The sequence below is a fragment of the Sphaerodactylus townsendi genome, linkage group LG01 (assembly GCF_021028975.2).
Source record: "Sphaerodactylus townsendi isolate TG3544 linkage group LG01, MPM_Stown_v2.3, whole genome shotgun sequence".
Taxonomy (NCBI): Eukaryota; Metazoa; Chordata; class Lepidosauria; order Squamata; family Sphaerodactylidae; genus Sphaerodactylus; species Sphaerodactylus townsendi.
The window spans coordinates 82,454,215-82,476,848 of NC_059425.1; positions in this window are offsets into that span (position 1 = coordinate 82,454,215).

Genomic DNA, 22,634 nt, shown 5'->3' on the forward strand with positions numbered 1-22,634 from the left:
TCCTGGCCCTTCGGGCAGCAAACTGCTGGCCCGGCACCGTCCCCCATGGGGACCGGGACAGGAGGTTACTGGGTGCCACTTGGATGCATATCCATTTGTGACACCCCCTCCTGCCGGGGGTAGCGAGCCCAAAACATGACCTCCAGGCCTGTGCCATCAAGCCCTCCACTACCCCCAGACCTCTTATTGAGGACCCCGCCGCAGGAAGGTCTGGCCTGCAAGTCTGCCTCCCCAATAAAGGATGTGCCCCTATGCCCCAAAAACCACCCAGACTGCGACAAATAAGTAAAACAAAACATGCAACAACCCCTAATAACCCTAGGGAGGGTGCGTGGGTCTGTTCGCCCCTGGCCTTGCAAAGAGGCCAAGCTGAGCCAGGCACAGGCTTTTATAGCCTCCCGGCTCCCCTGTCATGTGACGGTGGAACAGTCACATGACCACCGTTCGCCGAACGGGGAAGTGGGCAGACGCTCCATCCTCGCCTGCCGCAATGGGCGCCCCGGTCCAAACCGGGTGCGCTTTTTGCGTGCAGATGTGCGGATTACACTTTACCCAATAACCACAGAGAAATATTTATTTCTTTGGAAATGAAATGGCCGCAGCCCGGTTTATTTAACAATAACAGCAACAATAATAACAGTTGGAAGCTGGGCAAGCATATGGGACACATCCTGGCCACCAGGCAGCAAACTGCTGAACCTGGCCACGGCCCGCCCCAAAGCTGACACCTCCTGGCCCTTCGGGCAGCAAACCGCTGGCCCGGCACCGTCCCCCATGGGGATCAAGACAGGAGGTTACTGGGTGCCACTTGGATGCATATCCATTTGTGACACCCCCTCCTGCCGGGGGTAGCGAGCCCGAAACATGACCTCCAGGCCTGTGCCATCAAGCCCTCCACTACCCCCAGACCTCTTATTGAGGCCCCCGCCGCAGGGAGGTCTGGCCTGCAAGCCTGCCTCCCCAATAAAGGATGTGCCCCTATGCCCCAAAAACCGCCACTGAGCTGACAAAGGCAGCTCCCGCCCCAGCTTCCGAGCCCGGAGTCCACAAGGGGCTATTGCATGCCATTTAGCCACTGCAATAGGGTGAAACGAATGGCATAAAGCCATAGATCTGTCCCCCACTCAGATAGGTGGACCCCGTCAGGACAAAAATGGGCTTCTTGCCTATGGGATATTTCATGGTGTGGAATTACCGCACCACCCATCTTCTGAACCACCCGGGCTGCAGCCTGACAAGCCTTCTTCCTTGACCGGTCCACCTTGCGGAGGTCCACTGCATTCCTCCAACACCTCCGTTGCAACAAGCAAGACCAAAAGATCTTAGTTTTCGGTAAGCGCCACTGCAGCACCCACAGATCCTCTACCATTTTGTGTGCCAAGACCACTCCTTTTAAGGTCGGAATGTCATTCTCCCCGAGATGTATTACTAGACCTTGAGGAGGGCCAAAGCGAAGTACCCGGTCTCGTACTGTGGGCAGCAAGGAGTCCCAGGTCATGCCCTGACGGCCTATCCAGTGTATCTCCATGGCCTCATCCAGACCCAAGTTCGAGCCCCAGCCAGAGTCAAAGGCGTAATGTCCAGCCCAATGTACAATACTGTGGCCGATCAGCCACACGCCAGTCCATTTCCCTGGAAAAACTGGAAAACAAATCACAGTGTGAGTTGAGGCCGGATATAGGCTCGATATGCCAGTGACTTCCACCTGCCAATGGCTTGAATCCTGTCCGGCGACAGCCCTTCCTGTGCTGCCGTTGTGGCTGCACCGATCCGAAAGGAGTGTGGACCATATTCTTTTGCCGGCAGTCCCAAGGCCTCTAGGCATTGCCGCAGTACTGATACAAACGGATATCTAGACAGCGCTGACCCATCCTTGTGTAGCAAGAGAGGACCCGGGATGGCTGGCCGTAGGGACAAATACTCCCAAAGTAAAGTAACTGGGTACGGAAACTCTGGTGGGGAAGCCTCTAAGTAAACATATGCCCCTTTACCAACTTGGTCCATCTTTGACTTAGACAGCCAGACATAAAGGCCCCCATCACCAAACGTGGCATCCTTCCAACCTAGCGCCCGATCCCCAGGTGATGTGGTAGAGGGTGCCACCAGTTCGCCACAACGAAGTGCCCCAAAAAAGGCTAAGGCAAACCCCGCCCTGAAAAGTGCTCCTTCGTAAGGGGAGGAGCAGATTGAGACTATAACTGAATTTATAGCTGCCAAGAGTTCTTTTGTTATAGGACGGCGGCTATCCTGGGGATAAGGGGAAGCCCGGTGCCAACCTGCAACTGCCCTTCGCGCTAAAGAAGAAGTTGTCGGGTCAGGTAGCCCCATCACTGTGGAAAAAAGGGAAATGGCTGCTAGGTGGACTTTTATGGTTCTTGGGGCCAACCCCCTGTCCTTCAGCTCGGCTAAATACTGCAGGAGGAGACCTTCAGGGATCCCAAGCTGTGCATCCAGTCCTGAAGGCGCTGCAAAATTCAGGAAGGAGGCCACTGCTCCTTCGTAAGATCGACGCGTGGCAGGAGCCAGAGACTGCAGCAAACCATCTGCTATTGTGTGCTGCCAAGAAGCCACAGCTCCTCTGGGAACCGGTCCGGTTGGCTGTTGGCCTTGGGAGCCAGTGTGTGAAAGCGGTCCACCTGGCGACGAGATAAAGCATCAGCGATGTTATTGGTGGCACCTGGGAGAAACACACCCTGGAAGGATATGTTATTTGCAAGGCATAATAAAACCAACTCCCGCACAAGCCTCATGACCCTCTCAGAACGGCTGGACTGTCTGTTAACGACTCTCACCACTGCCTGATTATCGCACCAAAACCGCACCAAGCGGTTTTGGAAGCGGTCCTTCCAAATATGTACGGCCACCACCAGAGGGAACAACTCCAGGAATGTCATATCCCTAAGGATGCCAAGCTCCCCCCAATCGACTGGCCAAGTGCCCCAGCACCAATTCCCTTCAAAATATATCCCAAAACCAATCCCCCCTGCAGCATCGGTGTGCACCTGAAATTCATCCCCTAAACGCAATGGTGATTGCCACAAGGAAACCCCATTATAATGGTCTAGGAACTAGAGCCAAACCATCAGGTCCTGCCGCAGTCCTGCTGTGATACGGATATGATGGTGAGGTTCCCGACATCCTGCTGTGGACCTTGCAAGGCGGGCACAAAAGGCCCGACCTGGTCTTATCACCCGTCAAGCGAAATTCAAGTGCCCTAACAACGACTGAATTTCCTTCAGCTTGCACTTCGGCCTCCGTATAGTGCTTGCCAATGCAGCACAGAGAGCTGCCAACTTATCCATCGGCAAAGAAGATGTGCCGGCCACTGTGTCTAGCTGCACCCCTAAATAGGTCAGCCGCACGGTGGGGCCTTCTGTCTTTTCCTCAGCTAATGGGACGCCAAGCTCAGCCGCTAGGTCCTGGAAGGCAATTAGACTGGTGGAACAGTCCTCAGAGCCCTGCTCTCCTATAAACAGGAAGTCGTCTAAATAATGCGTGACCAAAGCCCTGGGGACCCTGTCTTTCAAAGCCCATTCCAAAAATGTGCTGAAAGCTTCAAAGGCAGCACATGTGATGGAACAACCCATGGGCATGGCCTTGTCAACGTACCAGGAGCCCCTAAAATGAATTCCTAAAAGCTCAAAATTGTCAGGGTGAATAGGCAGAAGCCGGAATGCCGACTGAATGTCACATTTTGCCAGCAAAGAGCAATTGCCTGCATTCCTGATCAGCCCCACCACCTCATCTAAGGTGGCATAGCTCACCGAGCAAAGCTGCGGGTTGATAAAGTCATTTACTGACTCTCCCCGCGGATGAGAAAAGTGCTGTATCATTCTATATTCCCCTGGAGCCTTCTTAGGCACCACACCTATGGGGGAGACCTGCAGCCTGGGTAATGGGGGCCCAGCAAATGGGCCCGCAATGCAGCCCGCTAAGCACTCCTTGGCAATTTTGGCTGCCACGATTTCGGGCAGGTCAGTAGCTGATTTCAAGTTAGGAGCAAAAGTAGCTACCCTATCACCCTGAAAAGGAATCCTAAACCCGCACTCAAAACCGTCTTGGATGTATTTTGCCACTTCCCTTTTAGGGTACCTGGTTAGCAGCTTCCGCAGAGGCTCCAGAAGCACCGGGGAAGGGGCAGGAGTCCGGAGAGATGTAGGGATCTCAGGCTTTTTGAGCAACGGAGAGCCCTCCCTGGCTACCATTATCTCTTCTTGGACCGCCGGAGCCAGGGTTCCGGCCCGTCCGAAAGGGCTGCCGAAAGGAGCCTTGAGGGCACTTGGTGCGAGCATGCGCCCCATAGCATATAGAACACACGTGCTCAAACCTGCATTTTGGCCTGACACAGGTTCCTTGATTGAATGCCCAACAAGTTTCCCTATAAGCTTCTTTTTGACCTGCTCCTCTCTTCTTCAGCCCTTCGCTGGGAGACTTAGAAACCTGGTGAATTGTCGTCATCCAGTTTTGATCGTGTATTAAGTCCCACCTCAAACCTGGACGATGTGAGGCACTCCGCCGGAAGGCCTCATCGTAATCTAGAGCTCCTGTGTCCCCTGCCAAGGAGCGAGCTCTAAGAACGTTGGCCCAATGCATGGCTAAGTGCCAGGCCCTTAAAGGATAAGCGGCCCCTATTAGGGCAAGGTATTCAGCATACCCTTTCAGCCAGTTATCGAAATTCCTGTCAGCCCTCCTAACCTGGACTTTCCCTTTTCCCGACCTTGAACCCAATAAACCTGGGTCCCCTTCGGACCTCAAGACAGTAAACAGGTCTACGAAGTAGCCATCTAAGGCCCGCTCCCTAATTTTCCTTGGCAGGTGAGACCCTGGTGGATCGCCTGCATCCCAAGCTGATCCCAGGTTCAAATCCATGGCCCCTGACTGTGAGACGTTAGTGCTAGTGGTTTTTGGCTGCCTCCTGGCCAGCCACGTGGGCAGGGAAGGTACATGTTGTCCCCTAACCCAGTAGTCCCCTGCTGCCTGAGCCGAGTCCTCGTCTGTGGACTCACCAGATGAGGAGGTGCTTGGCGAGCGCCTGGAGGACCGGGACCGCCAGGCCGACTTTCGACCCTTCTTTCTGGCCCTTGTGGGTGATGAGGCATCCTGCCCAGCTGAAGTGGCTGGCTCCTGACTCGTTGCCGTGGCCTGTTCGACCCCTTGCTCCTGTCCTGCCGCTCCTTGTGAAACCCTAGCTGTATTGTTTTCCCCAGCTCTAACCCCTTCCTCCTGTCCTGTAGTTCCTTGTGAAGCCATAGCAGCATTGCTTGCCCCGGCTCCAACAAGCGGGGGCTGCTGGTTACTGCCAGCTGTACTGCTGGCGCTGCTGGCACCTGGAAGAGGCTGCTGGCCCACACCAAACGGCCCCTGTGGGAATATTTCACTTGCCAGGTTTAAGCCACCTGGGTGGTATACCTGCTGCCCGCCAAAGGCAACCCCCAGCGGTGCAACCGGGGTGGGTGCCTGAGGGAGACATGGCAAGGCGAACCCTCCCCCTGAAGCATAAGGCGACTGCGTTGCTACATAACTCACAGGCCATTAAGCCAAAAAGGGGCCGGGGTGCCCTTGCCCATGCCAAACCAGTGGACTACCATAGGGCATAGTCTGAAAAGCTCCTTGAGGGAGCATGCCACTAGGTTGGGGCTGATTCCCAGCCTGGGCATGAAAAAATGGCATAGTTTGCCCTGAAGAAGCAACCGCCAGACCCTGCGTGTCTGGAGCTGCCTGACTTCCTGGTCGGGGAGGCACAGAGGCTGCCTGAGCAGCCACTGGCCCCATGCCCGAACTGGTTTCTGCCTGGCCATCCCTCCCCGTCGTTGCCCTAATGTTTTGAAGGCGGGTCTGAGTTCGAGTGACGTGGCCAGTGGCAGTGTGAAGCTGTGCCGGAGGAGCTCCTGATGCTCCCTTTGACGGCCTGCATTTTGACCCCATCCTAGCCCCTGCTGCTACCTCCGATTAATCTCTAGTTCTTTGTTAAACAGGCGAGGCAGCCAAGGGCTTAAGGTGGCGGCGCCTGTCTGGTAACTGTGCCCTATGACCACTCAAGATGGCCGCTCAAACTGCCTAGTAACAGGGTATCGTAAGCCCTTCTCAAGATGACCACCAAATCTGCCCGGCAACTGCCTATTGATGGCCCTCCCAAGATGGCCGCTACAGTGCTGAAAGTACTGCCTATTGCCAGGCCCTTCTTAACATGGCCGCTAATCTACCCAGCAACAGGCGCCTGAACTCACTTCTTGTAAGGCTGCCCTAGCCTAAGTTCCACCTGCCCAAAAATGCCTACACAATTAACTGGTGGAAAGGGGGGGGCTGCCTAAGTTCCCCCAATACCCAACCAAAAAGGGGGGGGGCGCCGCTGAATCGGGTGCCCTCCCACTGATTAAAAAAGGGGGGGGCCTTCGAGGTGCATCCTTTCTTAGGACGCCGCCACCGCCGCCGCCAATGCACTCCTTGCCTGGAGCCAGCCGGCTTGTGCCGTCGCTGCCGCGGGGCTCAGTTGCCGCTTGTCACGCCGCCCGCCCAACTCGCCCGGCAGCCTGCTGGCGCTGTTGAGGAGAGGGAGGGGGCAGGGCGGCTCCCGGCTCGTCGCAAGGCCTCTTCCTACAGAGAGCAAGTACGCTCTCTGTTCGCCCCTGGCCTTGCGAAGAGGCCGAGCTGAGCCAGGCACAGGCTTTTATAGCCTCCCGGCTCCCCTGTCATGTGACGGTGGAACAGTCACATGACCACCGTTCTTGGCCGAACGGGGAAGTGGGCAGACGCTCCATCCTCCCCTGCCACAACGGGCGCCCCGGTCCAAACCGGGTGCGCTTTTTCATGTTGGTTGATGGGATGAAACTTCTGTCAGTGTTTGGCTCCCCTTCTTGACTTCAGAGAGTAGCTGGCTGGTCAGGAAGCTAGATAAGCACTCTGACCCCATGCTTAGCCTCACGCTTCTGCTCAATAAAATGGCAATGGCCAATTTTATTACCCCAGCAATGCAGTGGTGTGTATTATTGGTAAAGGGTTTTGTGCAAAGTAGGTTCACCCTCGGACAGCAATCGCACTATCTGTGATTCTTTTGTTTTAATGTAGATTGCAGCCACAGCCCAGTGAACAGCTGCCCCGGGAAGCATATTACTTGGACACGTTTTCCTTTTTCCCTCAGTCCCTATCTCTCTGCTGTGTAGCTATGGAGAGTCACAGGAACGGCAGCAGGGCTGTAGAGGTCCATGCCTGCCTGTCTTCATAGCTACATAGTGGAGGAAAGTGAATGGGGGGGAAAGCGCCTCCATGTGAAGGTGCACACCCCAGCCAATGCGCTCTCTGGCCACGGGACACCCATCCATATGAAGGGCCTGGAGCTATGGCGGGTTCATTTATCTCTCCTGCAATCCGCTTTCCATTTGCTGTGCAGAAAGGGCTTCAGATCTCCATTCCTACTTGAGTCTGAGGAAGGGAACATATACTCTTGAAAGCTTGATGACAGCCTGAGTTCAAAAAGGGAGGGGTGGGATATCAAGACTAGTAAATAAAAAATAGTACCATGTGAAACTCTTGCTGATCTCTAAGGTGTAAGTGGGCTTGAACTAACTGTTGTACTGCAGACAAACATGGCTACCCCCCAGTGGCATACCGCCACAAAGTGGCATGGTGATGGGGGGCAGCAGGGAGAGAGGGCGGGGACCAAAGTGACCCATGGGTCAATTGACTCCCCTGTTCTCCCCATAGATACGCCACTGCTACCCTCTGAAACTATCTGAAAAGAAAAATGATCTTACTCCATTTACATGCTTTGGTAACTTCCAGATGAAACTGCTCCAGTGTGGAAACAGCATCTAGAAACTTCAACAAATTCAAAATATGGCAGCCTGATTGGTAACTGGATCACATCTTTCTCATGTTGTGAGAATTTTTTTTTTATTTACCAGGTTTCCAAGAGGGATTCAAACTGCTAATTGTGTCCTTATTCAGTCCTAGGCATCCTTTAATCTTAGCCCACTTGTCCACACATGAGACTGCTGGGGTTTTTTAATCATTGCCCAAGGCCTTGAGTGGATGGTAAAGATTGGCTTTCTTGATTGTGGCACTGCAGATGTGGAATGCCCACCCCAGGTCTCTCTGTTTTATCAGCATTTTGGCAATTGCTTTGTTGTTGTTTTTAATTTATTCAAAACTTTGGTAGCTTGCAATATTTTGTTTGTCAATTTGTATTGATTGTAGAATATTAAAGGTTTGGCTATTGAGCTGCACCTTTAGGTACTTGTTTTTAATAATAATTATTTAAAAATTAATATTAAGACAGCCTGGAGGCCTGAAAATATGAAATAGCCTACAAATCTAAAGGCAGAAATATGCAGAGCAATTTGAAATAGTCAGAGTTTGAGGGCCAGACCTACATTAAGTGTGATGTATGTTCCTTTAAATAAAATCATTCTCCCATCACACTTGAAATGTATTTGCATAGTCTAGTGTTTTATTATGGGCCTGTAGTTGCTCGCCTATCATCTTTCTCTGTGTTGGTAAACTTCATGTGTCCAGTCTCTCTCTGATGATAATAAACTGAGCTGTTGGTTGTATGAAGACATCTGAATGTTGTCCTCCCTGCTACAGTCAAAGACATTGCACTATGTGTGTATGTAGTTTTTAGATAACACTTTGTAACATACATTCACAACATCCAAAGATGCACAAATGTACAAAGTCCATTTTTATGAGAAATTGGTCATTTAAAATTCAAAGTAATTTGATAAATGGAAAAACAGAGGGATATGAAAGGTTATAAATTATAACTGCACTCACTGCATTCAGTTAACTCCATCTGGTGTATGAACTAAAGCATAAACATGGTATATTTTTCTGATTTCCATTTTATGAGTAATTATGTTTTTTTATTCCAAGAGGGTCATTGGAAAATCTCTGATGTTCTCATGCTGCCATCTAGTGTCTTTAGCCAACTATAGCAAAACATTTGAATTATAGAGTTAGAAATCATAGCGGTCTTGTGGGTCATTTGGTCCAACCCTGTGTACAAGGCAGGAAATTCATAGATATGGAATCTCTGACATTTGGCTCTCTTTGCAATAGAAAAAGTTGTACATCCATTCTGATCCACACAAATTCCAACAATGAGAATGAAATCTGTATACTCTTCATCAGGCAAGATATGTAGAAGGACAGAGGGCATATATTCAGACCATGATTTGGGGTCTGATTTTGTAGCCTGTGTTTGAAGAATCCTTAGGAAATTGGTTCCATTATAGAACTACTCTTGGAAATCCAGAATATTCTCTTAATATTCAGTTAAAATTGAGGCTTGGTGTAATTTAAGCCCATTGGATTTAATCTTGATCTGTGAACAAGCATTTGCCCTCAGGAAGAGTCCTTCCAACCTAGTTTTCTCTTCTCCAAGCTAAACATACCCAGGTTGCTCAACTTAACCTCCTAGGAATTCTTTTCCCTAAAAGTCTTCATTGCCCTCCTCTAAACTTTTTTTAAAAAAATACCTGTAGTTATGCAAGAATCTACTTCATCAATAGGCTTTAGTCCATGAAAGCTTGTCTTAATGAATCTGTTAGACTTTCACGTGCCACAAGACTCATAATTGAGCACCAACTACTGTATTCTCTAAAGAAGACTATAGACAACTGTAGTTGCCAATGTATTCCTTCATGTCATCATCCAGCCCTCCCATATACCTGCTGTGTAACCCCAGAGGAAGAGGATAAGTGCTGTGTTTACTCCTGTGATGCTCCTTTCCCTTTTCTTATTTTCTAGTGTGTAGATATGTGGGCTTCTCTTCAGATTATAAGAGTCTCTCTCTCTGTGTGTCTCTGTGTCTCTGTCTGTCTGTCTGTCTGTCTCTCTCACACTCACTCACTCACTCACTCACTCACTCACTCACTCACTCACTCACTCACTCACTCACTCACTCACTCACTCACTCACTCACTCACTCACTCACTCACTCACTCACTCACTCACTCACTCACTTGAAATACTTACAGTGCAGGGAAGAGTATATTAAAATAGATAAACAGATGCCAGGAGAGCTGAGACACATTCTGAAGTGCTTTGCTGAAGTCTTTGCTGCAAATCTCGGTTTCATCTTCACCTCCTGCAGCACTTCATGTTGTTGCACTTAACTTTCACGCTGGGTAAAAAAGAAGCTTGAAACAAGATTTTTTTTTTAAAAAAAGAGATGACTAGAAAACACAATTTGTAATAAAATTGTAAAGGGAACATATGAAATCTTTTACTGTGGATTTCAGGATGATGGAAACTAGAAAAAAGGACAGTTTTCAAAATATACACTGCCTTTAGCAAAATCTCAAAGCATTTCATAACATATATAATTAATTACAAATAAGTCTTCACTTAATGACTAAATTAAATACCCATTAAAACTGTAAAACCAGTAAAAGTACATCAAGAATATGTTATCAGAAGATAATATATTGTCCCAACAGTTTCAGGCATGAGGCCTTGACAATGTAAACATATTTAAAAGCTCTTCTGCAAGGACCAATGATCCCTTTGGACCTGATTTATTTCTATCAGGTAGGAGTTTTACAATTTACCTCCCTCCCCTCTGAAAATGCCCTCATTCTAGTTGAATGGTTTTGCACAGCGAAATTGCTCCTCTGTTGGCACGGGAAATGCCCCAATGCAATGGAGAGTTCTGCACTGCCCCCATTGCTGCAGCGTGTTTGCCACGCTGTTGCCATGTCACCACCCCGGAGCATTGGCTTTGCTGCACGGCTTTCCAGAATCACAAAAAATGGAAATTCTTTTTTAATGCCCCCTGTTGCTCCCTGCTGTGCAAAACTCCATGGCAACAGCATTGAGGCCATTTTTCCCACCTTGCTGCTCTGGCCCGCCCCACCAAACAAGTGAATCCCTACCTTCCCTCTCCCCCATGCGTGAGGAGTTTGCCAGGAGGGAGGCCAGTGATTCTCTCGCACACATGAGAAGTTTGTGCGGGAGGGGAGCCAGTGATTCTCTTGCACGTGCAAGAAGTTTGCCGGGAGGGAGGCCAGTGAGTCTCTTGCACATACGAGGAGTTTGTGTGGGAGAGAATCACACTCTTCCCTGCCAGCAAATTCCTCGCCCATGTGAGAGAATCACCGGCTTTTCCAAATAAAAATAAAAAGTTTTTTAAATAAAATAAAATACTGACAGTGAGTGGGGGGAATGGGAAAATGTTCGGCCAATCAGAATGCAGGCAATGGAGGCTGCCTGCCTGGAAGAGATCCCGGAAGAGTTTGAGGTACTCATGGCAAAGCCCCGGGCTGGTGAAAAACTGCTGGGGCTTTCTGCCCCAGCCCTAACTCAAGTCAGGAAAAGAACCAGGTAACCGTGGGGTGCTACTAGCGGGGTGAGGAGCCCTGCAGCAGGTATGCTCCCTGGACATGCTACGGGGCATTTCTACAGTGAAAAAACGACCCTAATCTCAGATGGCTGGGGTACTAGACTCCATTCTCCTTATTTCTGTAGCCTCCCACCTCCCCACCCCCAATCCTACATTAGACATAGCTCTTTGATAGTAGATATGGACCATTGTTCTGTGTAATGTTCATTATTTTACAAGTTGTTATTATGGATCCTAGGCAAATTAGCAAGGACTTTACTGGGGAAACTACACAGTCACTTCCAAGTTAGTCAACTTCAATGGAGCAACGTAACTAAAATAAAACTCCAGTGGTGGTAAGCAGCCCAATCCAGATCCCTCAGGCTCATTCCGCACATGCAGAATAATGCACTTTCAAACTGCTTTCAGTGCTCTTTGAAGCTGTGCGGAATAGCAAAATCCACTTGCAAACAGTTGTGAAAGTGGTTTGAAAACACATTATTTTGCGTGTGTGGAAGGGGCCTCAGTGGCCCAGGCTGCCATTGCTGCAGCATTGCCCCACCACCTCCAGAGGGCTTTTTCGGTGACATGGGGAGGCAAAATACAAAAAAAACCCTTCCCACTACCAAAAAGCCCTCAATTGGACTCAGTTGGATTATGCTACCAAAGGGTAGCCCATGCCACAGTCCTCCATGTATCTAAAGGCAAAGTTGGGTTGGAAGTCGACTGGCTCCACCTCTGGCCATGCCTTCAGAATACCTCTGCTATGCTAGTACTGCCAAAAGCAGTGCAGGGGTGCTGACACGACACTCTGCACTGTGTCTAGGCATCTTAGTGGGCTGCAGAGGCTGCCCTCTGGCAGATTGTGCTCTCCACTGGTTAAGTGACCCAGGGGGGGCATTTTTGCCAGTATAGGTCCGCAATGCCTCCCAATGGTTATTTGCCCCCTGCCTCCCCAGATTGCACCATTAAAGACTAACAATGGATCTCAGTGTGAACTTTGGTGAATTATAACTCATTTTTTAAATATAGGAAGGGGAAATCATTCTGGAATTTTTCTTATAAGGAAGATTATAAGGGCCCATGCAAAGAGGTTTGGTGTGAATTCCACTGTGGCTCTTTCAAGCTTAAATTGTCTCTGTAAGGAAAGACTTGAGGCTGAACAGTTAACAGTCCAATTGGGGGTGGGGGAGTGCATCCTGGAAGTGGCATGGGCACATGTTGACATGTTTGCTACCCTCCCTGGTGTAAGTGGCACCTACACTGGCAGGGAGGACAAACAAGGTGGTGGGTGGGCAGTGCACACAGCTCAGAAGCTCTTGACTCTGAAGAGGCTGCCTCTCCCAGAGCCACACTGGCATAATGGAAGACACCAGTGCCACTGGGGCCAGGCTAGAGTGTAGTGGAGCCAACTTCCACCAGGCTTTCAGCACAGGAATGTCCCCATCCCCAGTTGCAGGGAGCATAAGTTCTTTTTTTCCAATGGGGCTATTAGTGTGGCAGGATGTTTTTCAGTTTTGCCTGTTTTTGTGCTGCCTGAAATGCCCTTGGAGGCAGCGCAACACCACCTTTGCTGTGCCGTTCTCAGCTGCTATGGAGCCCTCCCTTTTGGACTGGGCTATGTGCCCCATGTCAGAATTAGCAGTTACAAATAATGGATGATGAGAAAAGTCTGATGTTTGAATGGAAGTAGGATAAATAGGGTAAATAACTGCTTGAGGATAAATATTCTGAAGTGAAAATTAAACTGATATTGGTACAAGGTGAGAGTCTAATTTCTGCTGAGTGACCTTGGGCTAGTCACGGTTCTTTGGAACTCTCTCAGCTCCACCTACCTCACAAGGTGTCTGTTATGGGAAGAGGAAGTGAAAGGACCTTGTAAGCAACCTTGAGTCTCCTTACAGGAGAGAAAGGTGGGGTATAAATCCAAACTCCTGCTCCTGCTCCTGCTCCTGCTCCTGCTCCTGCTCCTGCTCCTGCTCCTTCTTCTTCTTCTTCTTCTTCTTCTTCTTCTTCTTCTTCTTCTTCTTCTTCTTCTTCTTCTTCTTCTTCTTCTTCTTCTTCTTCTTCTTCTTCTTCTTCTTCTTCTTCTTCTTCTTCTTCTTCTTCTTCAACAACCTGTTAACAACAGCCAATTAAATTTTCTAAAAAGTGGGGTCAATGGAGCAATTAGATAATATAGATACTGTAGTGAGTAAGAAAATCCAGGTCTCTGTTTAAGCTAAAATGAGATGTAGTGTTTAACTTCTTAATAGATTTAATTAAGAGTTTTCATGTTGCTTATTCCCATTTTTTTTACATTTTCATTTTTAAGAACACTGACATTTAGCTTAGTAATTTTATGTCCAAGGAAAGCAAAGCGTTCCTCTTTGGCTTTTGGATGTTGTAAGTGGCATGTTTGAAACTGAAACAAACAAAGATATTGAAGTACACACCCTCATGTCCATTGTTTATATAGTTCTGCAGCCTGAGTAGACATTTTATAAAGTGAGCTTTTCTAAACAAAAGTTTACACTGTTATTCTGTAAGGTGCTAAATGAGAGAGTCTAATCAAAAGGTTCCCATGTATATATTGACACCTTATTTTATTATGTTTTGAACACTGCCATAGGTAACATAATGTTGTTTTGCACTTGAGAGTTTTCCCTCTGCAAGTACCTTACAATTAGAAAGTGGTGTTATTGCTTACTGCAGGACTTGACCAATTTTCTTTGGATGCAGACACCAGCCTAAAATGAAGGAGCCCAGGCTCATACATTTCAAATTAAATTTTTCTGTTCTATTCAACAAATTTAACATTGTCTCTCAGTAATAAATGTTGTGATTGGGGTTTCTGAACCCATGGCAAACTATTTATTTTCACATGGGAGGAAATTCAAGAAAACCGAAACTTTGGGTCAAAGGGAAACCCAGCCATTTGGCTTACCTGCCAAAGGGATCTGATGGATGGGCATCATTAAATTTAGAGCTACCTGCCAAGAGGGCCCATTGACAGAGAGCAGAGCAGTGCTCACAGGGGGCAGGGTTTCTAACTGAGGCTGAATTCCCACTGCAAATTTAATCTAGATACAACCAAGTTTCAAAAGAACCGGCACCTTTTTATCCAGGTTCCAACATCCTCAACTGCAGCATGTTTCTAGTGAAGACATCTAGGCCTGCCTCTTTGGGGGGTGGGGGGTGCCTGCTATCAGGGGTGCAATTGTTAAACTAGCAGCTCCAGAGTATCTTTTGGAGACCCTCCTGATGATACCACCCAGGTTTGGTGAAGTTTGGTTCATGGGGGCCAATGTTATGGACCCTCAAATGCGTAGCCCCCATCTCTTATTAGCTCCCATTGGAGTGTTTTTTCAAAAAGGTGCATATCCAAGCAGGTCCAGGAAAATCCCGTGATAAGGGGGAGAGGGGAGGAGCACCAGAAATGGGACTGATCTGTGTTCCACTGTTTGGCTGTGAGGAGATCTCAAGGAAACCTAGATATTTTGGGTGACTATCCCAGGATTAATCGCCACTGCCAGTGAGGAAATCACCTGAATTGGGTACTGGGAGATATTCATCTAAGCAGGCAGAAGTGTTAAAAGGTGAAACCTTCCTTTTTCTAGGTTCAGACTTTGGCCCAATGCTGTGATTGGAAGGAGGGGGAATGCACTCCATCTGAAGGTAACTAGCATGTTATAATTAAATAAGAATATGTTTTTCTTTTATTTCTTAAGATCTGTATTCTCTTACTGTGTTGGCTTTTCCATATTTATGCTCTTTAATCTTTAGTAATAAAATTTATTTCCTGTTTAAGACAGGAGATTGTGCTTCAAATCCCACCCACCTGCTATGACTGCTCTTACATGCTAAGGACATGCACCCGTTGGGGGAGTTAAGGTCATTGGAAGTTCTGCCATTTATACTTGCTGACAGGCAGCCTTATTAGCATGCCCTCACAGTAGCACTAGCTACTGAGGGTAGCACTAGCTACTGAGAGGCGAGGTTGTATATTTTGAGGTGGTGGCAAAAAGAGAAAACATAGTTTTACATGCAGAGAAACATGCAACATGCATGTGAGAACACTGAAGCCCAGTACTGGAATACAATAGTAAGCAGGTTGCCAACAGGCCTGGAGAAAAATCATGTCCCTTTTATGGAAGATCAATGGGATGCTATTTATTGGGTGATGTTATTGACCTGTACATCACAAAAAGCTTCAGTGGTCCATGTCCACACATTAAGCTTCTGTTAAACTAAGGAACAGAACGTTTTTCTCCACATCAACTGGCAAATCTATTCAGTAGTTTGTTGTACAGTGCAGAACCTTAACTGCAGTTTGCCCAAGGCTCTTTCATGCCTTCCTGAATAAAGGGTAGAGTTGCTTCTTCCCGAATAAAGGGCAGAGTTGCTTCTTCTTGATATTTGCAAGTGTCTGTCACAACCAGTCATGAAAGGTTTAGCTGTTTATATGTAAACAAGTTGCTGAAGTCACTGTTTATGATCTGATTTGTTGATTAGCTATTGGTCAGTCAGACAGCCATTGCCCATCAGAAGTTATAAAGTTAACTTGTTTTCCTTGTTCTAGCAGAAATCAGCAGACAGCATGTGAGACAGCAGAGCAGAGCAAGATGTAGTCTTAAGTGTATAGTCAGTACTATAAATATGTAACAGAGCAGTACAGCATTTATTTGTTTTTATTACATGTAACCCTACCCTTTGAGTTAGAAAACTTTTATATAAAGTAACTCAAAGTATCTCTGGCTCTCTTCTTCATACTGGATGCTCCTTTCATATCTCTGCTAATTAAGTATCTCTTCAAACACATACCTACGTTCTTCCAGATAAGGTGCAAAATGTTTTGTGCATTTTAAGATGTTTTCCTGATGAGGCACAGCTTAGGGAAAACTTGAAAATTTTTGCATAACCCTGCAGCTTCCTTCCCCTACAAGAAGTTACATGCCATTGAACACACATTTTTTCCTCACCTTCATCTGCTCTCCCCTCTCTTTGTCACGATCCTTCTAAAGCATTGTACACATTGACTGTTCTGTGAGAGCCCTGTCCTCCCCTCCCACCGAGACCCCTCAATCAGATCCCCAATCTCCTCTAAGTTGTTTTGAAGAGTACCCTCTTAAAAATGTAAACACTGTGTGGATCCTTGGATGAGTCTCCAAAAGCACATCTTTGTTTGCCATGACCAAGGCACATTCCATCATAGAGGCAGATGCTGCCATGCTTAAAGCATTTACCTCTCCTGCTCCAGCTTCAAGGTATGCATAACACAAGCATATCCTTTGCTTTAATTAATGCTTCATCAAATTATTTCATGTTAATGGTCAACCCTTCAGCATTACCAACCATTGATCAAAGCAGCCAAAACATTCAGTCCAAACATCCAATACCAGATGCCACCTCTTTATCTGCACACCAGATCTGGGTAGCAGTTACACTCAAACTACCAGTTAGATTCAAACTACATGCCTTGGACCACTCCCAGGCCTGGGAACATGGAGTGCCGTGATGAGCTAGGGGTTTTTCTCCATATAAGGACCAGCCTGGTCCAGTGAAGTGTATGCCAGGTTCTACCACTACCTGGATATACCTGCAAGTAGTGGTATATACCTGGATATACCTTCAGGTAGTGGTAGAACCTGGCACACACTTCACTGGACCAGGCTGGTCCTCTCTCTTGATATCCTGCTGTCTTGGACTTCTGCTGTGATTCCTCATGATTTTTAGTCCTACCATATACCTTGGATCATATAGTATTGTCCCTCTAAATGTCATTCCTTCTCTCTCTTTTTCTCATCCTTCATATTTATCCCAACATTGTGTGTGTGTGTGTGTGTGTGTGCGTGCGTGTGTATATTTGGGAAGGAGAAGGTGGTTGGTTATGGTCTATGGGATGTGGTCATAGCAGTGTGACTGACTAATAGTGAACAAAAATTTGATTTAGTTCAGTGGTGGCGAACCTATGGCACGGGTGCCAGAGGTGGACTCAGAGGGCACATGAAACAGAGTCCCACCCCATCTAGGCTGGCCTGGACCGCTGGGTTCGATTATTAGCATTAAACCTAAGACCTAGTTTTGGGGAAGCGCTGTTAAACCCCACTGATTTTCATGCGAAGAACTAAAGCGTGATCCTTTACCTGGGAGCAAGCTCGGTTGCTGGCAATGGGGCTTACTTCTGAGTAAACCCTCCTAGGGTCATGATTCACCCATTGGAAGAGTTGCCTCAAAGCAAAGCCACTGACTACCACCAAGCTTACTCCTGAGTAACGCACGCCTCAGAGCCAACAGTTTTTTCTAAACTAAAACCTCAGTATTCAGGTTAAATTGCTGTGTTGGCACTTTGCAATAAATAAGTGGGTTTTGCATTGCAGTTTGGGCACTCAGTCTCGAAAAGGTTCGCTATCACTGATTTAGTTGCATCAGTTGGATCAGATTAACATTTTTTCCATGGGAACATCATTCTGGAATATAACCCCTATATATACATCCTTGTCCATCTGTCTGGAAACCCAGTAATAGCTAATTCTCTCCCCTCTCTGGGTCCAGTTCAGGTAACAGTTATGTGTAATAAAAAATCCCACTATTTGATTCAGCTGAATATAAACAAACTGTGCTTAAACTAATGGGTTCTGGTGGGATAAGTCACCCAGCAGGCTTTATGTGCAGAAGCGGGGAATCAAACTTGGTTCTCCAAATTAGTCTCTGCCTGCTCTGAACCAATAAACCATGCTGGCTTAAAGACATGTATTGCAAGACAAGTTTTTGCTGACTCAAGTTTTTCTTTTGTTTAAGCTAAAGTTATAAAATAGGCCACTAATCTGGTTTGTAACAGAGTAAAACTAAAGGAAGAAAAATACCCCAAAATTATTTTCTTTCAGCACAAGCAAGGAATCCGAGAGTTATGAGCAAAACTTCATAAGTATTACATAAGAGATTAACAGTGTGAACATCAAATCTGTAATTAACTTGAATGACGATTAGTTCAGATTCCTCCTAAATGATTATGAGCATTTGGGAAATAATTCTGAAACTTCTAAAAAAGCACTTACACATTAAAACTTTTTTAAAAAAATGAAACGAACAAGTTCATGAGAACAATATCATATTTTTATTGCTGCCTTAGAAGCAATTAATAAACAATACACTTTATATAGAAATGAGCATGTGTCAGTCTATGGCAACAAAAATAAGTTACAAGTGACACAATATTTAACTTTACAAGGTTGTACAAAATTTCCAAATATGAATAGATTGCAACTTAAAATCTCAAATAAGTTAAAACTCCAACTATTCAGAAGACTTGAAAAAATACATACAATTGCACTCAATCACATCATTTACAATATTGTGTCATTGTTAAATCTGATACATCCAGATACTTTAAATTGTATGAATGAAGTCTAGTCTGCCCGTAGTCCACTATACTGCAAATGGAGATCCCTGAGGCCACAGAACAGGATGGAAGGGTTAACATTTTGTGAAACTTGCTGACAATTTGTCTTTAAAGTGACTTTTATTCCCATTACATATACTCTGCCCAGTTTTACTGATCTTAACAGTATTTCTGTAAAAATGTTAGTTGGCAGTTTGAACAGGAACACAGCAAGACTCTGCATCAGTTAACCTCTCAGCCATTCATTATATAATAAAATATATTATTTTGCCATGTTTGTTTGCAAAAAGACAATACCCCACTTCAAAATATCTACTATTAACCGCCATAATTTAACTGCAGTTGTGCTCCTGTTGTTTGGAAAGACTGTGAGCAACTAAAATGTCTGTGGGTCAGTTATATATATTAACTAAGTAAGACACACTCCAGTGTAAATGAGGTTGATTCTCTCTCCCCCCCCCAGTATCTGGCATTTGCCCTCCCAGCCTCAAGTCTATGGTCTCTTCTAATTGTTGCCTGACTATCCCTTGTTTGGAAGTCTTTTCAGACATTCTGTTTATGCTTAAAAATGTCAAGCATGAATGTGAAAACTGATGCTTCTCTCACCAGGGAGCCAGGATTGGCTGTAGCTCCTTGTATAGATGACCCACTGTGGTAAACTGGCCCTGTGAGGGCAGCAGTACCAGAGTGGAGGAACCTGAGTGGCTGTAGAGATGGACACCAATGCCAAATGGAGCTGATACCTCTGCCAATCAGCTCTAATGCTCTCAGGTTGGTTGTGCCACTTGGATTGTCATGAAAATTAGAAACTACTAAAGGGACTAACTAGTGCCCCGCGAATTCAGTTGTGAGAAAGAAATAGATTTAGATAACCCCAAATATACTTAAGGTGTCTGTGAATAATACTGCTGGAAAAAAATTACCAATGAAGGACTGGCTTCAATACATTCAGATTTTGCAGCATGCATATTTTGGTTGGACACCTGAACCTTGTGCGTATGTGTGTGTCAGCCGGGAAAGGGGAGGGAGGGAAATAAAAGAGTGAGGAGCAGCTTTCAAATGGGGTGTCTTCCAACCCTCCCTTTCTCTGTCAACAAGATGCTGTATCAGGGAATTTCATTTCACAAAGTATCTCAGTTCTGTACTGCCAGTTTCTTTTCCCCCAGTCCCCTACATCCAGGCCAAGCAGGAGCAGAGCTGCACATGAAAGCCCGGAGATATAAATGCTGTTTAGGTCATCCAGGATATCCTGTGATTAAGACGAGGTGCCTGAATATGTCAGGTGCATCCAATAAACAGCAGGTTAAGGTGGGAGTGAGAGTGATATGAAAGCACTATTCTCTAGGAGCTGCTCCCTCTTCTCCTCTGGGCACATAGGATGCAAGCTTGCAGAACATAATTTGAAGCAGAAGCAATTGTGGAGACATTCAGCCTGAAACAACACCACTGTCCTTCCTTTTACTCTACAGTCAATTCCATGTGCTTTTTATTCTGACTCTTTAAAGTGAAAAAATATAGTTATTTGAAAAGCTTGGCAAATGACATTCTAGGCCCTTGATCAGAGTATCTCTGTCTTTATCTTCTTTGCAGGGCCTGCAACTTTCTTGAAAGCCTCCATGGATAGTTTACAATATTAGAGTCGAATCAATCACAGAGCACCCTCTAGCTAGCCAAACTCTTTTTAAGCTCTTTTAAGGCCAGTATCACAGGCACAGTGTCTTCTTGTGGAATTCTGTTCCCATCATGCCAGGGGCATGGGAAGCGAGAGTGATACAAGGGGCTGGCACTACATCCACATGGATTCTCTGCTATTGTTACACAATAGCATTTGGCTTTCTTGGGTTGCCAGGGTTGCTACTGGAGATTGGTGCATTAGCATTTTAAATGACCAAATCTTGTGCTCTGAACTATGGTGGACCCTTTTCCTTCATAATTACAGAGCTAGTGTTCTTTCATTGCACTCACACTTCCAGGAACAAAGCGAGGAGTTGGGAAATGCACTCGAAACACTGAACCAACACATTGCCATTATGTAAACCTTACATCATTGACTGACTGGTACACACTGACTAGTACAATCAAATACGATTTTATGTTAAATCAGTATTTTTTATCTTGTCAAGCTGGCAAGGCTATGAGAGACAAATGAAGAAAAAATTCAACTTCTATTAATGCAACTGTTATCAAAGGTATACAGGGTAGAAGCAACCTATAGATTACAATAGAACTTGTGCTGGTAAAATCTAACAAGGAAAGGTGCCACCTAATCAGATTTTAGGGTGGGATACATGATAAGCAGAAAAGCAATATGGCAAGAGAAACCCTGTTTAGAGCCAAGTAAAGTGGCAATTATCATGAAAACCATGAAGATTAGTATATAGTCATGTTCACATTCAGCATTTAGGACTTAAGTTCTCTTCATTCATCTTCTGTCCCAGAGTGCCACATTTACAAAAAAAATTATGGACAAATTTACATAATATCCTTTCAGTTTTGAAATTCATGTTAAGAAAAAAGTTTATAAACTCCTGTAGTTAAGCTGCACAGTGGCTTGTTTTCAAGACTGTTCACTATATGTACATTGAAAAAGATAAAAAATTCCTTGTGTTGATTTCACTGTGTCAAAAACTGATGTGTGGCTTGTTGCTTTCTTTGGCAACAAAGCACTGTCAGAGGAAGATCTACTGGACTGAATAATAATTGCAGTAACATTAAGCAAGGAGAAGAATCACTAACATTCAGACTGGATTGAATACTTTGTACAGATTTGACATTAATCATTTCCTCAGGTCACTTTATCTACATCTCGAAGTTCAGAATTCAGAAGCTTCAAGGAGAGCTGATATGCAAGAGACAAATGAGGGGGAAATTCTATCTCTCTATGGTGGTAAATTGTGCACTTGATAGAAAGAGCAGTTATTAAGGAAAACGCCATAAACCACAACTTTTCATGCTGTTTATTTCTAGGAAAAAATGAAGGCATTCCAGAAAAATAAAAAAGCATGTTATTTATAACTAATTACACCTAAAGATGGTTTTGTATTCATAAAAAAGAAATCAATATTGTATTTTCAACAATGGCACCCTTGAATTTGTTTTTTTTAAAATAGTTCAATTTTAAAACAAATCATTGGTTTACATTCAGTTCTCATTTGCATCTTTAGAGTTATGAATTTAAATTATAGAGCACGCTAAGCCTGAAAGTAGGTTGTATTTCTAATGCTGCTGTAGTGAGGATCAAATTATCTCCCAATTGTTTAAATGTTAAAAAGTTATACAAGCTGGGGTTCAAATATGGATTGCGACCACAGTGCTGAGGAAGGAATTTATAAAAACTTTTCTCTTACATTATTTTCCCTACTTAAATTGATTCCCTGAAACTGCTTTTGAGCCTCAGGAGAAACATATGGGTACTCAGTTTTGATCTAGTATTTTTCTCATTATGTTCTTATGTATTTTTTATAAAGACCCTGTTAAAGCTGGATTTTAAATGGAAAAAGTCAAATTGTAGTTCTGAAACTCTGTCAAAAGTTGAAGTTCCTGTTTGTTTCTATGGGATTCAGTTGGGTTTAACTTTGGCTCCTTCCACGCATGCAGAATAATGCACTTTCAAACTGTTTTCAATAGTCTTTGAAGCTGTGCAGAATAGCAAAATCCACTTACAAACAGTTGTGAAAGTGGTTTGAAAACGCATTATTCTGCGTGTGCGGAAGGGGCTTCTCTGAATTGTGGATTGTATCCCTGATCCTGCAAATTCATTTAAGCGATGGCTGCTCTAGCAGTTGCCTCTGTGTTTAAGGGTAGGGCTGAACTGAATTCTCCCTGCTGAACTACTGGCATCTTTAATAATGTTAAAAGTCTATTAAATGGAGAGTAAAGGAAGTCCTTCTAATTGGTCCTCCTATAGTCCCCAAATAGTGATGCTGGCATTGC